This window comes from Schistocerca serialis, chromosome 6 (assembly GCF_023864345.2).
Source record: "Schistocerca serialis cubense isolate TAMUIC-IGC-003099 chromosome 6, iqSchSeri2.2, whole genome shotgun sequence".
Lineage (NCBI taxonomy): Eukaryota > Metazoa > Arthropoda > Insecta > Orthoptera > Acrididae > Schistocerca > Schistocerca serialis.
Genome location: NC_064643.1, coordinates 201,364,985 through 201,385,678, shown reverse-complemented (window position 1 = coordinate 201,385,678; position 20,694 = coordinate 201,364,985).

Below are 20,694 nucleotides of genomic sequence, written 5' to 3'. Positions count from 1 at the left end.
AGTTTAAATATGTTTCGGTATTGGTTCTTAGTAAATCATGTCAGACAGTAACATACTCGAACATCTACTGTCTGCATCAATGAATCGAATAAATACGAATGAAAATCACTTTATCATTACCCCGTGATACTTGTTGTTAAACAAATCAGAAGATGAAGAGTGCAGAGAAAGAGGAGAGTGCAAAGCCATAGATCTGAACAGAATGGAAATAGCTCACACGTTTTGTATTATTACTACTCATAACTCACCATACCAGCGAATGCCTATGCATTTTCTGGTCTGGGTAACATGAATGGGAACGGGATTCCGGTTTCAGAAAACAGAATAAGAACCACTGAAAGGAACAAGCAGCGAGAGCGCTCAGCCATTAGATGAATGTTCCCAGAGCAAGGAATGTGCATCAATCAGGCTTGGATGGAGAACTGCAAAGGTTACAGAGGCTAACTACATGGAACGTCTCGTTACTAAAGAGACACCAATGTGTTGGATCGCTTGGCATGGAAAGCGTGGAGACTCTCCCACGAGGATTTTATTGACTCTTCGTTTTATCGGGAATGGCGATTAGTGACAAAGTAAAAAACTGAATAAGAGCACTATAATTTGTACTTCTTCTCCCTGTGCTACGATGTGTTTAGCACATTTTGTCAGAAGTGTTTAACTGCGACATTGTGTAGACTCTTAGGATTACTTAATACTATTTACATACTGAGGTCACGGCGTGTAATGGGAAGTCTGCTATTCATCTTGGGAAAAATCAGTCATAATCGCAGTATCCCTCTTCAGTCGCTAACGCATAAGTAAGCAGACATTCAGCTACTGATAAGTAGTATAATTTAATGTGATAAATGACGTAAAAATTAGTCGGATGAATAAAGCATTACTTCCGAGACCACTGTACAGAAGTAAGCGACATTACGTTGATGTTCACATGTAGCTGTTCGCGTGGATGATCAACGGAGATTGCGGCATACACATTCGACTTTCTAACAGCGATATTGTTCTGATTTATCACATAATTCCAAACACAAGAGTGTAAAAAGGACTCTCTTCTGCCGTGGTACTGTAGTCACAGCTGAAAGCAGGAATGTCAAACTCATTTCTTGTACTTGTATTACATCTGACTTCTCTAAACCACAGTAGCTGCATAATCGGATAGTTTCTTGAGCAATTTAAAGGAGATTTACTTTTCGCAGATTTCTCAGAACTATCTTAAAAAAGAGAAAATTAAAGATAATCTGCATTTTGTAGCTTTACTTGATTAATTTCGTTACATCCAAAGCGAATATTTTTATACCCATTTCCAACACACTAAGTATTAGTGATGAAGATGTTTATTTTATGCCGCATGCTGTGTACGTGAGATCAAGAGCAAGTAACAACTGCCGATTTGTGAGACGATTATTCAATGTGTAACGGCAGCAGAAATGTCATTTCCAAAAGTACAATAAACTATCTTCCCTAAGCTGAAGATTAATGACTGTATGCGACACGCCACCGATCCAGCTCACAAACGCAGACAATCAGAGATTCTTATTTGCATTAGTTAACGCTTTGTTTCTGTCAGCTCTCACAGCGACAAAATACTTGTCCAAGAAAGATAATTTTTCGTGTAAAACTCATTGTGTTTAATATTTCTCTTAAGAGTATATTTTAACAGGTCTTCTCTGTGTCTCATAGACTATTGTGTTCACAAGAATATGTACTAAGGAAAGGTTAAAATGGTCACCCAGCCACACAGGTCACACAGTACCAGCTACACCAAAAATTTTATTTTCAGTATTTTGTGTAATTATTGACCGAAATTAAAAACTTAAATTTCTGCTACTTATTAAGAGCTACAATCTTACATTAAAAGTTTAATACAGTAAGACAAATATTTTAAAGTTAGGAACTCTATATATGTTTTGAGGGAGAATAATTCACGGCGATCGTATTGTCCAGACTAAACTCACCCATTATTTGAAATTTATAGAGTTTCAATAAACTTTAAACATAATTTCGAACATTTTTGAAATTGTTTTCGCTGACATCCTCTACAAAATAATGAAATAAAAAAAGACTCTCACTCACTACAACTTCGCTGTTTATTTATTAAAACTTCAGTATCAGACATGATGTTTTATGGTATTATTTGTTTACTTCTAACTTTATTCGTAACACTTTCCTCACACAGTATCTACTTGTACTGCTGAATTTGCATGAAAAATTAAATCATTGCACAAAACGTAGTTCAGAACACATGATGCAAACATTTACATGCATGAGAAACTAGCTATTGTTAAAACGATACGGCTTCAACAATAAAGGTTTTACGTCATTAATGTCAAATATTTAGCACATTAACTCAACGGTAATGTCATCAGACGATTGAAGCTGCCTTATAGACGTGAGTTCAATTTTCTGAAGAATCTGGGATGTGGCGATTACTGCTGTTTTCTAATCTTTGCCCCAGCTGTTTAGTTACTATTACTTCCTCCCAACCAAAAATAAAAATAAGCGCATTTCCCTCCGGCAAAAAATTTTTACACAAGCGAAATGTTTATAATAATAATGATAATGTATTTATTTGTGTTTTGTCCAATTTATACTACAGTCTTCCCGCAAAAAGAACGGAAACATTTGCTCCTCAGATATGTATCAGAAGTACTTAGAGAGGGGTCCAAAAAATGTATCCACTGTTTAAAAGTCCGTAACTTGCAAACTAATTGACGTACTTGTCTCATTTTTGGTGAAAGTGTAGCTTGAAATACAACGTAAAGATATCACTGTAGGTGTTTGAAATGGTCACCATTAACATTCACACACAAACGATGCCGCCGAACTGCAGCACGAACTACTGACTGCAACGTGTTCAGTTGGATATTTGCACATGATTGTACGATGGATTCCCGAAGTTCATCCAATGTGCGTGGCTTTTGTCGATAAACGACGTCCTTTAGTGTTCACCACAGGTAAAAGTCCAGAGGATTTAGGTCTGGGGAACGTGGTGGATACTCCACAGCACATCCGCGGCCTATCCATCTTCCTGGTAGAGTTTCATCGAGATGTACCATAACACGTGTTTGGTAGTGGGCTGGCACACCATCTTCTTGAAAGTAAACTCTTCCGTCTCCATACAAGTCTCGGATAGCAGGTAAAATGAATGTCTGAAGCTTCTGAAGGTACACCTCCTCGGTAACTTTGCCGTCAAAGAAGAATGGCTCAATCAAGTCCCGGTAAGATAACCCACACCACACATTTACTCCTGGCAAATTCACGGCTTTGTCTACATGGAGGTTCGGATTTTCGGCGGCCCAGTAGATGCAATTGTGGCGATTTGCTGTACCATTGAGTTTGAACTGTGCACCATCAGACCACACAATCATCTCTGCAAACTCTTCATCGCTGCGCACCATGTTAGTAAAGCACTCGGAGTACTCCATTCTACGATCCGGGTCGTCCTCGTTCATTGCGTGTAGCAATCGTGGGATGTAGCACTTCCACTTTGCTGTCTTCAAAATTCGCCGAACACTTGAGCGACTCACTCCAGTTTCACGAGCACACTGTCTCACAGACTTCTGTGGTGAGCGAATGAATTGTTGTAACACGCGACGGGAGTTGGCTTGACTTATTACTGTTACAGGTCGTCCAGATCGTTGTTTGTGTACACCTTTAACACAGCCTACGGCTTCAAATTTGTCTCGAATGCGACGAATCGTTAAACGTGTCGGTGGCTCTGTCTGATACTCATTTCACCATTGCCGTTGAACCTCATTAATGTTTTCGTACTGAAAATAACACTTCAAAACTTCCTTTCATCGAATGTAAGCCTTGGGCCAGCCATGTTAACTCGAGAAACTAGGTTCAACTAATGGAAAAAACAGTGACATCTGGCGACTGTCGTCTGACAAAACAAAACAACGCAATACAACGCTTGTGTGGCGATTGCCGGAACTACAAACTATTACACTACCAAAGATGAGACAACTGCGTCAGTTAGTTTGCCAGTTATGGACTTTTAAACAGTGGATACATTTTTTGGACTCCTCTGTATGTACGGGTGTGCAAAATTTAAAGACTAAGGAAACTGTCGCACGATGTCACTGCCAAGTAACAATTCGACGAAACTTGTACCATACATAGAGAGAATTGCTACAGTATAACACAGAAAGTAACTGAAAGAAACACGTAATCAGACGAAAAGAAATGACAATTTTATTCAAAGACAATAAATATACTAGAACCGCCGGGATTTATGATGGTCCCCTGGACACTACAGACCGCGGGATATGGTTCTTAACCGTATGTTTGATAACCACAGACGACAATGCATGCTCTGAAAGTAGCTACCAAGGTGGCCACAGGGTTGGTAAGGAAGTTCTTGTGGTGGTGGTAGGGATTTCCATTCCTCCACCAGCGTAGCTGAGCTGCCGACAGCTGCTGGACGGTCACTGGTGCGTATTGCACTACGCCTGCCGAGTGCATCCCGCATGTGATCGATGGAATTTAAGTCGGAGGTGCGAGCAGGCCAATCGATTTGTCGAATATCCTCTCGTTCCAAGAACTCCTCAACCTGCTTTGTTCGATGAAGTCGCGCATCAGCATAAAAAAATGAGGTCAAAGTAGAATGCATCCTTTAAAAGACGCAGATGGGGAAGCAGTGCAGCGTCACAACGTCAGCCTCTCTGTGGGTTCATGTTTACACAGATGGTTGCGGACCTCGGCTGTTCAACGTAAAATGTCGAATCAAAACACCGTCAGCTGTCTAAATTTAAAGTTGTTATTTCATCTGATCAACCAGTTTCAGTGTTACACTACGCTATCTTCAAGCCTACTGACAGTCTTATAGGAAGAAACCCACCTCGGTCCCGTCAAAATAGGGGTCAGTGCTCAGTGACTGATACCCGTAGATTTCTTCTTGACACAGTGATCTCCTCGATCATCAAGTGATGATGCGCTATTTCCACTTCTTGCGTAACTTTCGCCCTTCTTTTTTCTCAAAATTCCTTTTAGTTTCGATGATTTGAAAATCTAGACTTGTCTTTCTTGAAGAACAATCGACTGTAACAATATACATCTTTTCTGAGTATGAATTTTTCTGGTTTTCTACATATAAAATATTATGGGAAAAAAATGACATAAGAGAATGAAAAAGCCAATTTCTACAAGTGAATTTTTCTCTCTTCCTAGGGACAAAATATTACGATGAAATGATAACGTAAGAGAATGAACTAGCGATAAGTGTGCTTCGCTAAACTCATTCTGAAAAAAAACATTTTAATCAAAATAGGGATCTTATGCTGAGAAATGAAATATGATATCAATGTATATACATTTCAATTACTCTTGTAACACAAAGGAGAATAGACAGACTCAATGACTTAGAAAAACTCAAAAAATGGTTCAAATGGCTCTGAGCACTACGGTACTTAACATCTGAGGTCATCAGTCCCCTTGAACTTAGAACTACTTAAACCTAACTAACCTATGAACATCACACACATCCATGCCCGAGGCAGGATTCGAACCTGCGAACGGAGCGGTCGCGCGGTTCCAGACTGTAGCGCCTAGAACCGCTCGGCCACATGGGCCGGCAGAATAACTCAATAGTTGACTATATTGTACATCTACAAGTAAGACTTTCAATGCGTACTATTTGAGAAGGAAAATAATTACATATTTTTAGTACTGTGGAATTAGTATCTAATGTGAGTCCTTCATCAGTAACATGTAAGTTACGTAAAACGTGAGAAGGACAGCCTATTCCTACTAATTTATCAGTTAACTTGTTTTCCAGCTGGGCGGAAACATTATTTCCCGAACTCTTAGCAATTCCACCACAATTTGTATTCGTAATGTCCTCGGATTAAGCAACACATTTGATATCAGTACTGCTAGTTTTAAGAGTATCGCATATGTAACATGCAAGCATTTCAGATTTTTCATTTGGAGAGCTTTTAACTCCTGTGAGCTTTATTTGAATACTGCATGGGGGCTTATTTTAATATATATAATTGAAAATGATTTTAGTAGCTGTCTGTCCGATTACGTAAGTCTCGTAATCGGTTGGCCCTGACTAGAATTGTTACGCTATCTGACTGCAGAGAACAATGTAAGAAAATTTCAGTAAACACAGTTAATTAATTAAGTCCCCAGCAACTAAAAAAACCAACAAAACCAATAAGCACAAAAGTAACTGTTCTGTATGTGGGAGTGTGACTCAACGTCCACATCTGGCACGGTTCTTCTCAAACAAGACAAGAATTCTTAAATACCAATTATACCGACGTGACAAAAGAAATTTAGAAAAACTATAATTACGCAAGAAAACCAAAATTCACTCTAATACAAGAACACGAGCCAGATGCTTTGTTGACTGAACCTGTAGTGACACATTATTTCAGATACACAACTAATAAAGGAACATTATAAATTTTACCTTCATATATATTGACGAAATGCACTCATTACAATAACACCTGCTATCTCTCCCATCAAATAACTGCATAAGACATGGAACTATACTCTTTACTACAACATCTTGCTCCAACTTCACAACAACCACGAGCTCTCGACAAAACTGTCCTCTACGATCTCTTCACAAGCACTGACCTCTACGAGCTCTCTACTACCACTGTCCAGTCCGATCTCATAACAAGCACTGACCTCTACGAGCTCTCTACTACCACTGTCCAGTCCGATCTCATAACAAGCACTGACTGCTACGAACTCTTAACACGCACTGTGGAGGCGGCTTAATAGTACTCTTTGGCGCACTCTCTGGCGCAGTGGCACAGTGTAGCCACCTTTCATATGCCCCTCCTCCACAGGCCAGAATTTGATGGTATTTTTGCCAGCATTGGTGGTGAAAATACCACCAAATTCGTCCACAAAAATACAGACAAAAATAAAAGATAATATTAATACCTAAACATCACATAATTAGTTAAAAATTTTGGCTTTGCACTGACCTTTTACTAACCTAATATATGAAAAATACAGTAAGCAATACAACTTCTTTTCATGCATGTGGCTTTACATAATAGTTTACACAATATACAAAAAATCAGTTTATACAAATGTTCACATAAAATGCTTGCAATGATTAGTTTATACAAAAAAAAGACACTAACTGGTGACATCTTTTTAGTAGAAGCAGTCCATCAATTGCACCCAGTAAAGTTTAGCAGGTACACCCAGCAACAAGTCACATTAGTTCAGTAGAGGCAATTCATCAGAGGCACCCAGCAATGTTGAGTTGGTGCAGACAGCAAGAAGTGACATCATTTCAGTAGGAACAGTTCATCAGTTGCACCCAGTAATGTTGAGTAGGTGCAGACAGCAACAAGTGACTTCATTTCAGTAAAAACAGTCTATCAGTTGCACCCAGCAATGTTGAGAGCAGGTGCAGACACCAACAAGTGATATCATTTCAGTAGGAGTAGTCCATCAGTTGCACCCAGCAATGTTGAGAGCAGGTGCAGACACCAACAAATGACACCATTTCAGTAGAAGCAGTCCATCAGTGGCACCCAGCAATGTTGAGTAGGTGCAGACAGCAACAAGTGACATTATTTCAGTAGAAGCAGTCCATCAGTTGCACCCAGCAAAGTTGAGCAGGTGCAGACACCAACAAGTGACATCATTTCAGTAAAAACAGTTCATCAGTTGCACCCAGCAATGTTGAGCAGGTGCAGACAGCAAGAAGTAACATCATTTCAGTAGAAACAGTTCATCAGTTGCACCCAGCAATGTTGAGTAGGTGCAGACAGCAACCAGTGACTTCATTTCAGTAAAAACAGTTCATCAGTTGCATCCAGCAATGTTGAGTAGGTGCAAACACCAACAAGTGACACCATTTCAGTAAAAACAGTCCATTAGTGGCATCAGCAATGTTGATCAGGTGCACACAGCAACAGGGGACATCTTTTCAGTAGAAGCAGTTCCATCAAATTCATTAGCACTGATCACACTGTTCATCAGCAGAAATTAAACACGACCAAATGTCACACATCATGTTGAAAAGTGCAGGTAACAGTTCAGAATATTTATCTTCACTAATCAGACAGTTCAGGCATGAACAATAGTTTGAATGCACATACAAATGCTTTTACAGTAAGATACAAATCATAACAAACACACAAATGATATCAGATAATTATCCTATTAACTATTACAATACACAAATACCAGTAAACCTATAATATTCATGGGTGTCAGTGCAAGCCACTACCAACAAATAAAATAATATTTAGGAGATAGGTGGGTAGGATTAGGAAAGGAAAACACACAAAACACACTCACGCATCTCTCATCCACATTAAATACTACTGTGTAATTGAATAGTGTTAATTGTGTAACTGAAATTCTGTCTAAATCTGATGTTCATCATGTGTATCAAGTAGTACTGGCAGCAATGTATAACAGTCAATAATAGTTAGTCAATGTCATAGTCATCATGTCAAGACCAATGTTTGCCAAGCCAGATCAAAATGTACTGTTGTTGAACAACTGTCAGTGAGCCACGATATGCAATTACTTCCTTTTTCCAAAAAAAAAATTATATACTGCTTAGTGATTTAACAAAGTGTGTGTATAGACTATCTTCCTTCTATTTTAGTGTTCTAGTCTGCTATTTTCATCCTCTTTGTTCCATAAGACCAACCAAAAAAAATATGCTCCTCACTTACTTTACCTCTTATACACCAAAACTCCAATAATCAACAGCATCATATAATCTCAATACGTCACTAATACTTCTTCAATACGTCGATACATATAACTCTTATCATCAATATCATTTATCTTACCTCTTGTCCACAAAAACTCCAATAATCAACAACTTAATATACTCTCAATACCTCAATAATACGTCGCTACATATAAACCTCAGCACCAATATCATTTCACTTCCATAACAACTCTTTCCTCTAGTCAGTCTCCTTGAACAAGTACAGATAAAATCCTAATGCAAACCTCATCATCTCATACAATCTGAAGACACATTGCCAACACACAACCTCTGTGTAATCCATCTGACCCAAATTTTCTACTCATTATAAATTATAAGATACATTTTGGTTCCTTGTCCATCATTAAATAAAAGAAATGCATACCTGACCTCTAACAGACTTAGTTCGAATAACTCTCAGTAATTAAGTACGATTACGGAGTGTGAATGATCATAATATTTCACAGTGTGTACCCACTTCAAGAATCATAGCAGAAGCAAACATGTGGAGTATTTTTTGTGTCAAGTGTCACTTCCTATTTCAATTGCTTACGAAAAATGCAGTCTAATAATTGTTAATGGTCTAAACCTAGTTTCAGGTCTGTCATGTCGTTAGCCTCCTTCCTATTTGCATAAATTTATACAGCTTCCATAAAACTTTAGCTCATGTGACTTCTATGACTTTCTTGTACTAATGTCGTTCGTCGAATTATAGCAGTTAATTTTCTTATCTTAAAAATATAAGGCACTTAGCGTACGCAAAACAAGCAATAGCGAGTAAATAGACCAGTAAAGAACAGAATGTCAACAAGTGGATGCAGCACAATTCCTACAACGAGGCTCTGCCAAGCGAACAATCTATAATTAATCCAATAGTGTGACCTAAACTCTATGTTTATACACAGTATTTCAGCATTTCTATACACCAAATTAAAGAGCAGTTATGGCAACAAAACAGAAATGTATAAATATGTAATCCATACGCATAGCAGTAAACATATATCTTACGTAATAAACAAGTCATTAGCATCATATCAGCATAAGCAAATAAATGTTCACATGTCATCCTAATAAATAAACATGAAGGCGCAAGCAGATAAATCACAAAGTATAACTTACATACCTAAACACATCAGCACAATAAATCAGGTGACAATTATAATTTAAATAAATAAGCACAGCAGGCACATAATTAAAAAATATGACATCAGTGAAAAAGCAGTGCAGCCAAGCGATGCATAGTATATACAAATAACAACCCTGTTCATTAATCAATAATTGTCAAAATCAGTAAATGTATGCAAGCACGTCGCTTCACAAGTAAATCCATAGAACATGAAATTAGAACAAAGTATGAATCACGTAATCGCGAGCAGCAAATTACGTCTAAAGTACGTACCTAAGTGGAAATATGTTACCTGAAAAATGAACTCAATTAATAGTTACCTTTTTTAGTTTATTAGTTTCTTCTTCGAAATTACATTCTTCCTGAAAATTTCTCGATAGCAAGTCGTCTTAACGTCGGACACGCACAGAATTTACCTGAAGGTCTTAAATACTTTATACAACCGTATCCTGAAAAATACTGAATGTTAATAACACAATTCAACAAGTCCTTATAGCTTTATACAGAATTTAGTCGGAGAAATTAGACTGAGTATTTGTTTACGTCTGTCAGTGCATTCGCACTGAGCGCTCGATCAGCTGTAGACGCGTGACGTAGGAAGCAATTGTTCTCGGTCAACGACGGCCTTGTGCGGCGCGCAGACTTGACTGTTGCTTTGAGTATGTGCCGCCGCCAAAACACAGCGCGGTATCCTTGTACTCTCCGCATGTTTACATGTAGCTGTTAGTTTCTCACAAGTATGTCATTCCACAAAAATTTTTACGTTTGATATATGATGTATTCCTTTAGAGCGTCGTGATTTAAGAGTTTCTACTTCGACAGTGTTATCATGTATAATTTTGCGAATTCTATATGGACCGTTATAAAGCAGAAAAAATTTGCGACATAAGCCTTTTCCTTTATGAGACAAACGGTGAGACTTAACTAACACCTTTTGACCAACTGACAAGATTTTTAAACGACCAGGACGTTTTGCTGATTTCTCTCTTCTTGCAGCCGCAGACGCAATATTTCGTAGAGCCAGGTTGACAACTTCAGAATGCCGCAGTTTCCGTGAAGGCGGAAAAGGAACGATTTCAGATATGCGATTTGTCGGTGCTTTGTTTTTTAATATCATTATAGGCGGTAAAGAAGTTGAATCATTAGGGAGTTCATTCAGAATGTTTTGAAAAATATGAAGATACTGATCCCAAGTTCTGTGATTCTGATGACAATAAAGACGGCACAATTTATTGATTTCCTTCATCCATCTCTCTGAAGCGTTAGATTGAGGGTGAAAAAGTGAGATGAAGATTGGTTTAATTTTACGACGCTGTAGAGTACGAAGCCAAATTTTAGAACGAAACTGTGATCCATTATCTGATATAACCTTATCAACATGACCAACTTCTTTAAGAAAATGTTTGATGAAAGCATTAGATACTGAACGAGCTGTTGCTTTGCGTAAAGGTGTAAAACACACATATTTTGACGTCAGTTCCACTGCTACGAAAATGTACGCAAAACCATTAGTAGAACGAACCACTGGACCAAACAAATCGACTGCAGCCATGTCCTTTAATTTCGCTGGAATGACAGGAAACAACGGTGCTCTGTGAGAAATCGTTGGAGGCTTAGCCATTTGACATAATTTACATTTGGCAAGAACAGATCGAATACGTTTTTCCATATTACTGAAGTAGCAATTTTCTCGTAATTTATGAAAGCATTTTCTGGGACCAAAGTGTGCATAACTGAAATGCGTATACCAAATCAATTTATTGACCCACTCATCAGGAATACAAACTAACCAAACGGAGTTGTCGACCGATTTTCGTTTAAAAAGAATGTCATTGCGAATTAAATAATGCTGTCTAATCGCCACGCTCTCCTTTCTCCTCCACTTCTCCTTAATGTCCTTCCAGATTGGATCCTTATTTTGCTCCTTAGCGATATCCTGGAGCGAAGACGAAATAAAGTTCTCAAAAGCAACACCTTGAATATACATCAAACAAAAATTGTTTTCTTTGCAGTCCTCTTCAGCACTTTGTTTCAAACCCATAGGTGCACGTGATAAAGCATCAGCAACAGTATTTGAAGAACCCTGTATGTAAACAATACTAAAGTCAAATTCCTGTAGGTACAACGCCCATCGTGACAATCTGCCATGAGTTAATTTTGTTGACATAAGAAATTCCAGAGCTCGATGATCGGTGTAAACCTTAGTATGTCTGCCATACAAAAATATGCGAAATTTTGTGAAAGCCCAAACAACAGCCAAAGCTTCAAGTTCTGTAATCGAATAATTCTTTTCTGATTTAGAAAGAACACGACTTCCAAATGCAATAGTTTTCTGGACTACAACGCCGTTTTCTTCTATTTCTTGAAATAAATGTGCACCTAGGCCTTTGTATGATGAGTCCGTCGCCAAACAAAATTCTTTAGATAAATCCGGATGTGAAAGAAGTGGAGCAGCAACTAAAGCATCACGAAGCTGTTCAAATTCTGACTGAGCTTCCTCATCCCAACACCAATTAGATTTCTTTCCAGATAGTTCACATAAACGAGGTGTGGCCAAATCGTCCAATTTAACAAAGCGTCGAAGAAAATTACAGACACCAAGGAAACTACGAACATCACGTTTTGTAGTAGGAACAGCATAATTACGAATAGCATCTAATTTTTCTGGATCAGGAAGAATACCTTCTGTATAAATAATGTGACCGAGAAATTTCACCTGAGAACGACCAAATTCAGATTTTTCCAAGTTCACTGTCATGCCAACTTTTGCAAAGATACGTAATAATGAGTCCAAAATTTTGTTGTGCTCACTCCAAGAACGTTTAGCGATAAGAATGTCGTCAACATAAGAAGTAATATTGTCACGAAGACAAACAGGTAAAATTTCATTTAAGCTACGAATGAATGCTGCTGAAGATACAGTAAGTCCAAACGGTAATTTCCGAAATTGGTAACAGTTACCAAAGGCTAAAAAGGCAGTATATTTTCTACAATCAGGGTGGAGTTCTATTTGCCAAAAACTTGCGCGCATATCAATCGTGGATAAAACTTTAATTCCATGGAAATGTTGAAGAAGTTCATCTAAATTTTGTGGGCGGTCAGTTTCAGGAATGATGATGTTATTTATTTGTCTGGAATCCAGAACCAGACGAATTGATCCATCCTTTTTAAGAACAACGTGTAATGGGCTAGTATAAGGACTGACTGCAGGCTCAATAATGCCCTGATCTAACATGTACTGAAGTTCATTCTTAACCTTGTCTCTGTAAGCCAAAGGAATAGCGTACGTTTTCCCGCGAAATGGTGTGTGTTCTTTCACTTTAAATAAATATTGTAAGCCTTGTATAGTTCCTGTGTGATGACTAAACACTGTAGCATGTGAAGTTAAAATGTGGTGCAGCTCTTCTCTTGCAACGTCATCTGGCACTTCAGCTTTCTTAACCTTTTCATTAATTAATTCTTCGCTATTAATTATATCATCCATCGCGTCTCTGTATCTATTGTCATTATCATGAATAAACACATTGTCGTCATAATGCTCAACGAAAACATCAGAAGTAAGAAACCTTAAACATTTTGTATCTGACTCAGATCTTGTTAAACACTCGAAAAATTTTAAACATTTCGGCATTCCAGCAACAGTCAAATTTACACTTCCTTCTTTAAAGTTCAAAATTGCCTTATGTGCGTTAAGAAACTCCATACCTAATATAATTTGTGTACTGAGTAATGGAACAATAATAAAATTAGCAGAAAATTCGTATCCTTGACAAACGAAATTTAAATTGGTCTGTTGTTTGACCTCCACACTTTTTCCAGAAATCGCACCTCGAATTGTAGTTTTAGAAATAGGTAACACAGGACAGGTAATAGTTCTTTCACATATACGAAAAACTGATTCACTAATGACATTCAATGGGCTCCCAGAATCTAATACTGCAGTGAACTTATTCTTACCCACACATACTTCAATAACAGGATGTAAAAATGCGTCTACATTATTTTCTTTTTCGTCTAACAAAATGTCTCTCATGTCTTCCAGACGTACGTAGTGTAAAGTCGTAGTGTCATTACTTTCTGAACCGTCTATATTGCTGCCAGAAGCCGAAGCTGCAAGTCATTGTCGATTGTTTGCGTCACGTCTTTGAGTATTCGCGTCATTTCGCGGATCCATTTCTACGATTTGCACTTGTCTCTCTGAAATTCTGTCACGTGGAGGATGCCAATTAGGTCCCTCCTGTCTGTTAGATACAAATTCTTGGTTGTGTCTGTTATTAAAATTTCTGTTTTCCTGTCTGTCTGCATAACTACTTCTTGTGTAATTTCGACTGTCATTTCTGAAATTATTGTTGTATCTACTACCCTGACTATTTCTGTAGTAAGAATTTCTATTACTGTATGAATGATTTCTGTCCTGATGATACCGATTACTGTTTCCGTATGATTGATCATTCCGGTACGAATTACCGCTATTGTCTGTGTAATTTCTGTTAAAACGTCTGTTATTGTCATAGGGCTGGTATCTATTGTCGTGTCTGTTACGTCTGTCATTCTCAAAATTACCCATATAACGCCCGTTCCGATCACTATTTCTTTTCTCTGAAAGTCTATTATAAATACTGTTACTGAAAAAGTTACAAGAGGTCCCGTCATCGTTGTCATACTCAAGTTCTTGCAACAAAGTCTTAAAAGTCTCAATGTCATCTTTACATCTTCCGGCCAAAGCAATTTGTCTTATGGATTGTGGCAACTTAGTTAAACAAATGCGAATTAATTCAGTCGGGCTATAAGGGTTGGACAGAAACTGATTCTTTCGAATCATGTCTTCAAAGTACTCTGCCGGCGTGCGGAACTCAGACTGTTTAAAATTACGCTGCATAATCAGACTATGTTTGACTCTGTCTTGTGTGTTTTCGGACCAATATGCCGATAGAAATGCATGATAAAAATCATTTAAATTATTGCAATCTCTAATGAGTGCGCGCATCCGCGTCGCCGGTTCGTTTTCTAAATATCCACACATGAATTCTAGTTTGTGACTTAGTGGCCAATTTGGTGGAAGTGCGTACATAAATTGATCTAGCCATGCACATGGATGTATGTCATTCTTAGAGTTGCGGAAGATCTTAAATTTCCGAACAGTCAAAAAGTGTTTATAGTCAAAGTTTTCGCCTCGTGGCGACAAAGACCTACCGCGTCTGTCCCAGTCCGAATGTCGATTATTGTTAAATTCACGCGCCTCGCGCTCTCTTACTGCATCCCGTAAATGAAATAAATTGTTTTCTTCATACCCCTCTGCTATCTGTGATTCTAAGTTCCTTCTACTGTCCTTTCCTACTATTTCGCCTTCAATTTGTTTGACTTGCTTCCGTAATGTCTCAAATTCTCTTTTCACGCGTTCATTAAATTTTCCCTGATTCTCAACATGCTTATTTATGTTCTGATACTCTTCGGTTTCTGCAAATGGTAATGGGGCTGTATCATCCGAATCTCTGTCCCCATGTAAACTAAGATTTGTCAATTTATCTGAAATTTCCTCAACTCTTTCCGATAAGTCACCTATTTTTTCTTTCTGTTTGTTTACGTCTTCCGTAAGTGTCGCGACTCGGGTTTCAGTATTGTCACATTTGGTAGCTAGCTGTACATATTGTTGTGTTAGGTTATTTAATCTGTCATTAGGTACGGATCCTTCGATTCTCTCAAATATTTCTTCCTTATCCTTTGCACGTTGTAAATTTAACTCTGTAAAATTCTGTACTATCACGCGATCTCTTTCTTCCTGTTCTCTATCCTGTTCCCTTTGTCTGATTTCTACTGCAATTAATCTATTATTGTGAGAATTCAGAATCGGTTGTACTTCTTCCCTGATTTCTTTCTTTAATTCATCTTTCATATTTTTGAAACATGTCCCTATTCGTGAATCTATCCGTGTTTCCATTGTTCCCATATCAGTTTTTAATTCAGATCGTAAAGTTCCCATCTCTGTTTTAATTGTTCCTATCTCTGTTTTTAATTCAGATCCAAACCGTGTTTCCATTGTTCCCATCTGTGTTTTAATTGTTCCTATCTCTGTTTTTAATTCAGATCGTAACTGTGATCCCAAATTTAATATTGCACTCATCAACTGCTCCGTACTAACTTTTTCGAAATTCCTTTCGCCCCTAACATTTCCCTCAAAACTAACTTCCTTCTGCATAGCCATAAGGCTATCTGTGTTCGACACTATTCCAGAATCTTCTGTCATTAATCTCGTATTCTGCAAATTTTCTGATTGAGAAAAATTTTGAAATGGTTCTGGACTATTTTCCCGACTTATTACATTGTTTTCAACTCCATCATCCACCATACTGTTTTCCTGTGTTGGCGAGTTCGCCATGTCAACAATTTCGTTATTCTCACTATTCATCATTTTCGCCTTTTTCATAGATCGCGTAATCATTTACAAAATATACGAAAGATTCGTCACTGTACGAAAATTACACACAATGACTCTTTATCTCCAACAATACTATTCACACTAGATGTCTCCCTCAAACACGATTAACGAACAATTGAAATAATTACACAAAATTGTCAAACGCGTATACAAGGCAATAAAAATTAAATTTTGAAAAATACCATTAGAAGAATGCCAATTACCAAATCTACACACTCAATACAGACTACAATCACTAAACTCAAAATTACTACAACAATACTACAGTCTACAATTTTCACAATCAGAAAAATTCCAAGGGACGATCCTGGCAGGGTCGCCACGTGCATGGGGGCTTATTTTAATATATATAATTGAAAATGATTTTAGTAGCTGTCTGTCCGATTACGTAAGTCTCGTAATCGGTTGGCCCTGACTAGAATTGTTACGCTATCTGACTGCAGAGAACAATGTAAGAAAATTTCAGTAAACACAGTTAATTAATTAAGTCCCCAGCAACTAAAAAAACCAACAAAACCAATAAGCACAAAAGTAACTGTTCTGTATGTGGGAGTGTGACTCAACGTCCACATCTGGCACGGTTCTTCTCAAACAAGACAAGAATTCTTAAATACCAATTATACCGACGTGACAAAAGAAATTTAGAAAAACTATAATTACGCAAGAAAACCAAAATTCACTCTAATACAAGAACACGAGCCAGATGCTTTGTTGACTGAACCTGTAGTGACACATTATTTCAGATACACAACTAATAAAGGAACATTATAAATTTTACCTTCATATATATTGACGAAATGCACTCATTACAATAACACCTGCTATCTCTCCCATCAAATAACTGCATAAGACATGGAACTATACTCTTTACTACAACATCTTGCTCCAACTTCACAACAACCACGAGCTCTCGACAAAACTGTCCTCTACGATCTCTTCACAAGCACTGACCTCTACGAGCTCTCTACTACCACTGTCCAGTCCGATCTCATAACAAGCACTGACCTCTACGAGCTCTCTACTACCACTGTCCAGTCCGATCTCATAACAAGCACTGACTGCTACGAACTCTTAACACGCACTGTGGAGGCGGCTTAATAGTACTCTTTGGCGCACTCTCTGGCGCAGTGGCACAGTGTAGCCACCTTTCAATACCCCCAGATTTAATGCCCTAATATGGACTTAGGATTGGAAACTGTTTCACACAACCATGGTTACTGCCGACTGTTGCAACATCAAAACATGACATACATGCTAAAACGTCAACAGACGCATTAAAAGAGTGAGGTGAAACTAGAGAATTAATAACTGATTGTATTTCAGTGCGAACACATGACATTTGCTTAGGTATACGAATCACACTTTCCGCAGTTTTCCTGTACATTTTATTGATTTGAAATTTGATCTTGTTTGACTGTGTGAAAAGCTGGGGTGCTTCAGCTGCTTCAACCAGATCACGAAGTTTGGAATCCTTTTTCGCAAAAAAAAAAAAAAAAAAAAACCGTTAGCTCCGGATGAAGGTGCAACAGAATTGTCCCGCGTTTTTTGTTTACCAGTGTCACTAAAGACACATTTGCTTTTTGGCATGATTTCGATTAAACATTTACCACTGCTTCACTTCACAACAACCAACAAGCAACTGAGAGTATGGTAGCTGAAAACACACATCCTACGATATCTGCTTGGCCACCTCCGCAGCAGAATGATAAACACAAGTAAATGCGGTCCAATTTACAAAAGTGAAGTGTGAGTAATGCAATGCAAGAAATACTGCAGAACGGCAAAAACTGCCCAGTGCATATGTGAATCGAAGTCTTTCGATGTAAACCAGCGCTAGCAAGGGGGGAAAAAGCTGAATATGTAAAGAAACACCAATAACCACGAACGATGCTTTATAAATAAAAGCGAAATGCGTCTGGTGTAATTCTCTTTAATTAAATTACAGTAAGCTCAAGACGGATAACCAATAGAAACTGACACTCATACTAATTTGAAATCATTAGAAGCGGGAGTATGCTGCTTTGTTGGACCCGTAATGCTTTTAGCTGACCGAGTCGCCATCTCGCATTTCATAATAATTGCCGCGGCAGTTATATCAATTGCTTTGAAATCGTGACTTGAACTTGGCGCGGCATGTAGACAAGAGGAAAGGCTATAATAAATATCACACTGTTCGAAGAAGAGCAAAATTCTTTAGAGTTTGGGTATGTGAGAGTTTCAGAACGCTGTATTTCCGCACTATCAAGTTGATGCAGTTGCATAGCTCTGGAAAGAGGATATTTTCTAATTTTCCTAAACTCTCGCCAGGACCATTTTTAGGGTCCTAAAAAGAGACATGTCCCGATAAAAGACGACGTCTGGTAAGCGTAATAAGAGTCTATAATCAATTACTTAATCTCTGATGATGTCATTTCTTCCAAATTCCAATTTCATTTTCGCTTCCGAGTCGAAGTTTTTCTGCGGGCGCGTGCATTCAGCATACAAACAAACAAATACACATGCACAAGTCAGAGGGAACAGGTGGGTTGGAATAGAGAAATAAAAATTTCTGTTGAACATCCCGTCGGCTTACGCGTAGTCAGTTAGAGAGAAAAGAACAGAATGCGGTACAGTTATCTTTGCTCTTTATGAGCGAAGTGGCCCTTACCACAAGCAACGCGGATCCTGTTAAGCTGAAAAAGTCGCCGCAACCTAATTGATTTGGTGGGTTTTGACGATGGTGCTGAGGCGTGTCTTCTGCTCAGAGGGAAACCACAAAGCGGACAGGATCGGCAGCAGAACAATCACAAAAACAGGAACACTTCTGAAAGACGGCAGCACGTGTTGTCCGCGTCGGCAAACCGGCAGCGTAAGATGGGCTACATCGTTTTCGTCTCGAAGATACAGGATAACGGCTCAGCAGACGATGTCACAGTTCTAACTGCCATTATTCTACACACAGTACACGTTTCAGTCCGACAACAATAATACAACAAAGATAACCCGATTTAACACGTTATCGAGCCAGGAAACGCGTTGGTTAATAAGACACTGGACTAAAAAATGGGACGGAATGGTCTGACATCTCTATCTGGCCATCCAGGTTTGTCATCCATTGTTTCACCAGTCACATTCTGTGAATACAGGAACAGTTTCTGAGAAAAGTAGCGCTGCCACTTGTTTCCATAAGCTTCTCGAAACTGAGGTAGTGTTGGGTGCATATCCACCTCGATATTGTTAGTTTGCGGAAGTCTGACCTTCTGCAGCTACATCTGCATGATGGTCCGCAATTCACAAGTAAGTGCCAGACAGAGGGTTCACCGAATCACTTTCACACTATTTCTCTACCGTTCCACCATCGAACAGATCGCAGGAAAAACGAACACTCAAATCTCTCAGCGCGAACTCTGCTTTCTCTTATTTTATTACGATGATCGTTTTTCCCTGTGCCAGTTGGTGTCAAAAAAATATTTTCGCATTCGGAGGAAAGAGATGGGGATTGAAATTTATTGAAAAGACATCACCGCATCGGAAACATTCTTTGTTTTAATGATTGCCACCCCATCTCGCGGGTGATATCCGTGACACTCTATCTCGCCTATCTGGATATAATAAAAAACAAACTGCCCTTCGTTGAACTTCTTGACCTTCTTGGCATTTGGATTTAAAGAGGAAATTTAATTCCTTTGAATAAATTAGGAACACTGAAAACAAGTCAGTTGATTTTATTTATATGGCGTTTGGCCGTTATTTAACATACTTGATAACCACCCTCAGGCAGTAACTACTTGGTATCTTCGAGGGCTATCTCATAAATACGACTGACACAGTTTCCCCAGTTGTTAGTAAATTGTGGCAATAGGAAAAGACGCTTATAACATTATCCTGTTTATGAGGTGTGCATTTTCAGCATCCAGTTGGGCACCAACTAACTACATTGCTCGGCAGATGTGGATAACCACTAGCTTCTGTGGTGTCACCGCCAGACACCACACTTGCTAGGTGGTAGCCTTTAAATCGGCCGCGGTCCGCTAGTATACGTCGGACTCGCGTGTCGCCACTGTCGGTGATAGCTGACCGAGCGCCACCACACGGCAGGTCTAGAGAGACTTACTAGCACTCGGCCCCAGTTGTACAGCCGACTTTGCAAGGAAAGGTTCACTGACAAATACGCTCTCATTTGCCGAGACGATAGTTAGCATAGCCCTCAGCTACATTTGCCACGACCTAGCAAGGCGCCGTATTCAATTGATATTATTATGTGAAGCATGTATCATCAAGAGAGATGTTCTACAATTGTGGATTAAAGCTAAGTATTACATCATCTACGTACTTTATTTGCAATTCTCAAGATATTGTCCTGTTCCAGACCTCACGCCAGTCAGCGTGTAATTAAACTCGTGCATTTCGGCCTCCTCTAGAAAAAGTGTTGGCTCTTCTGCC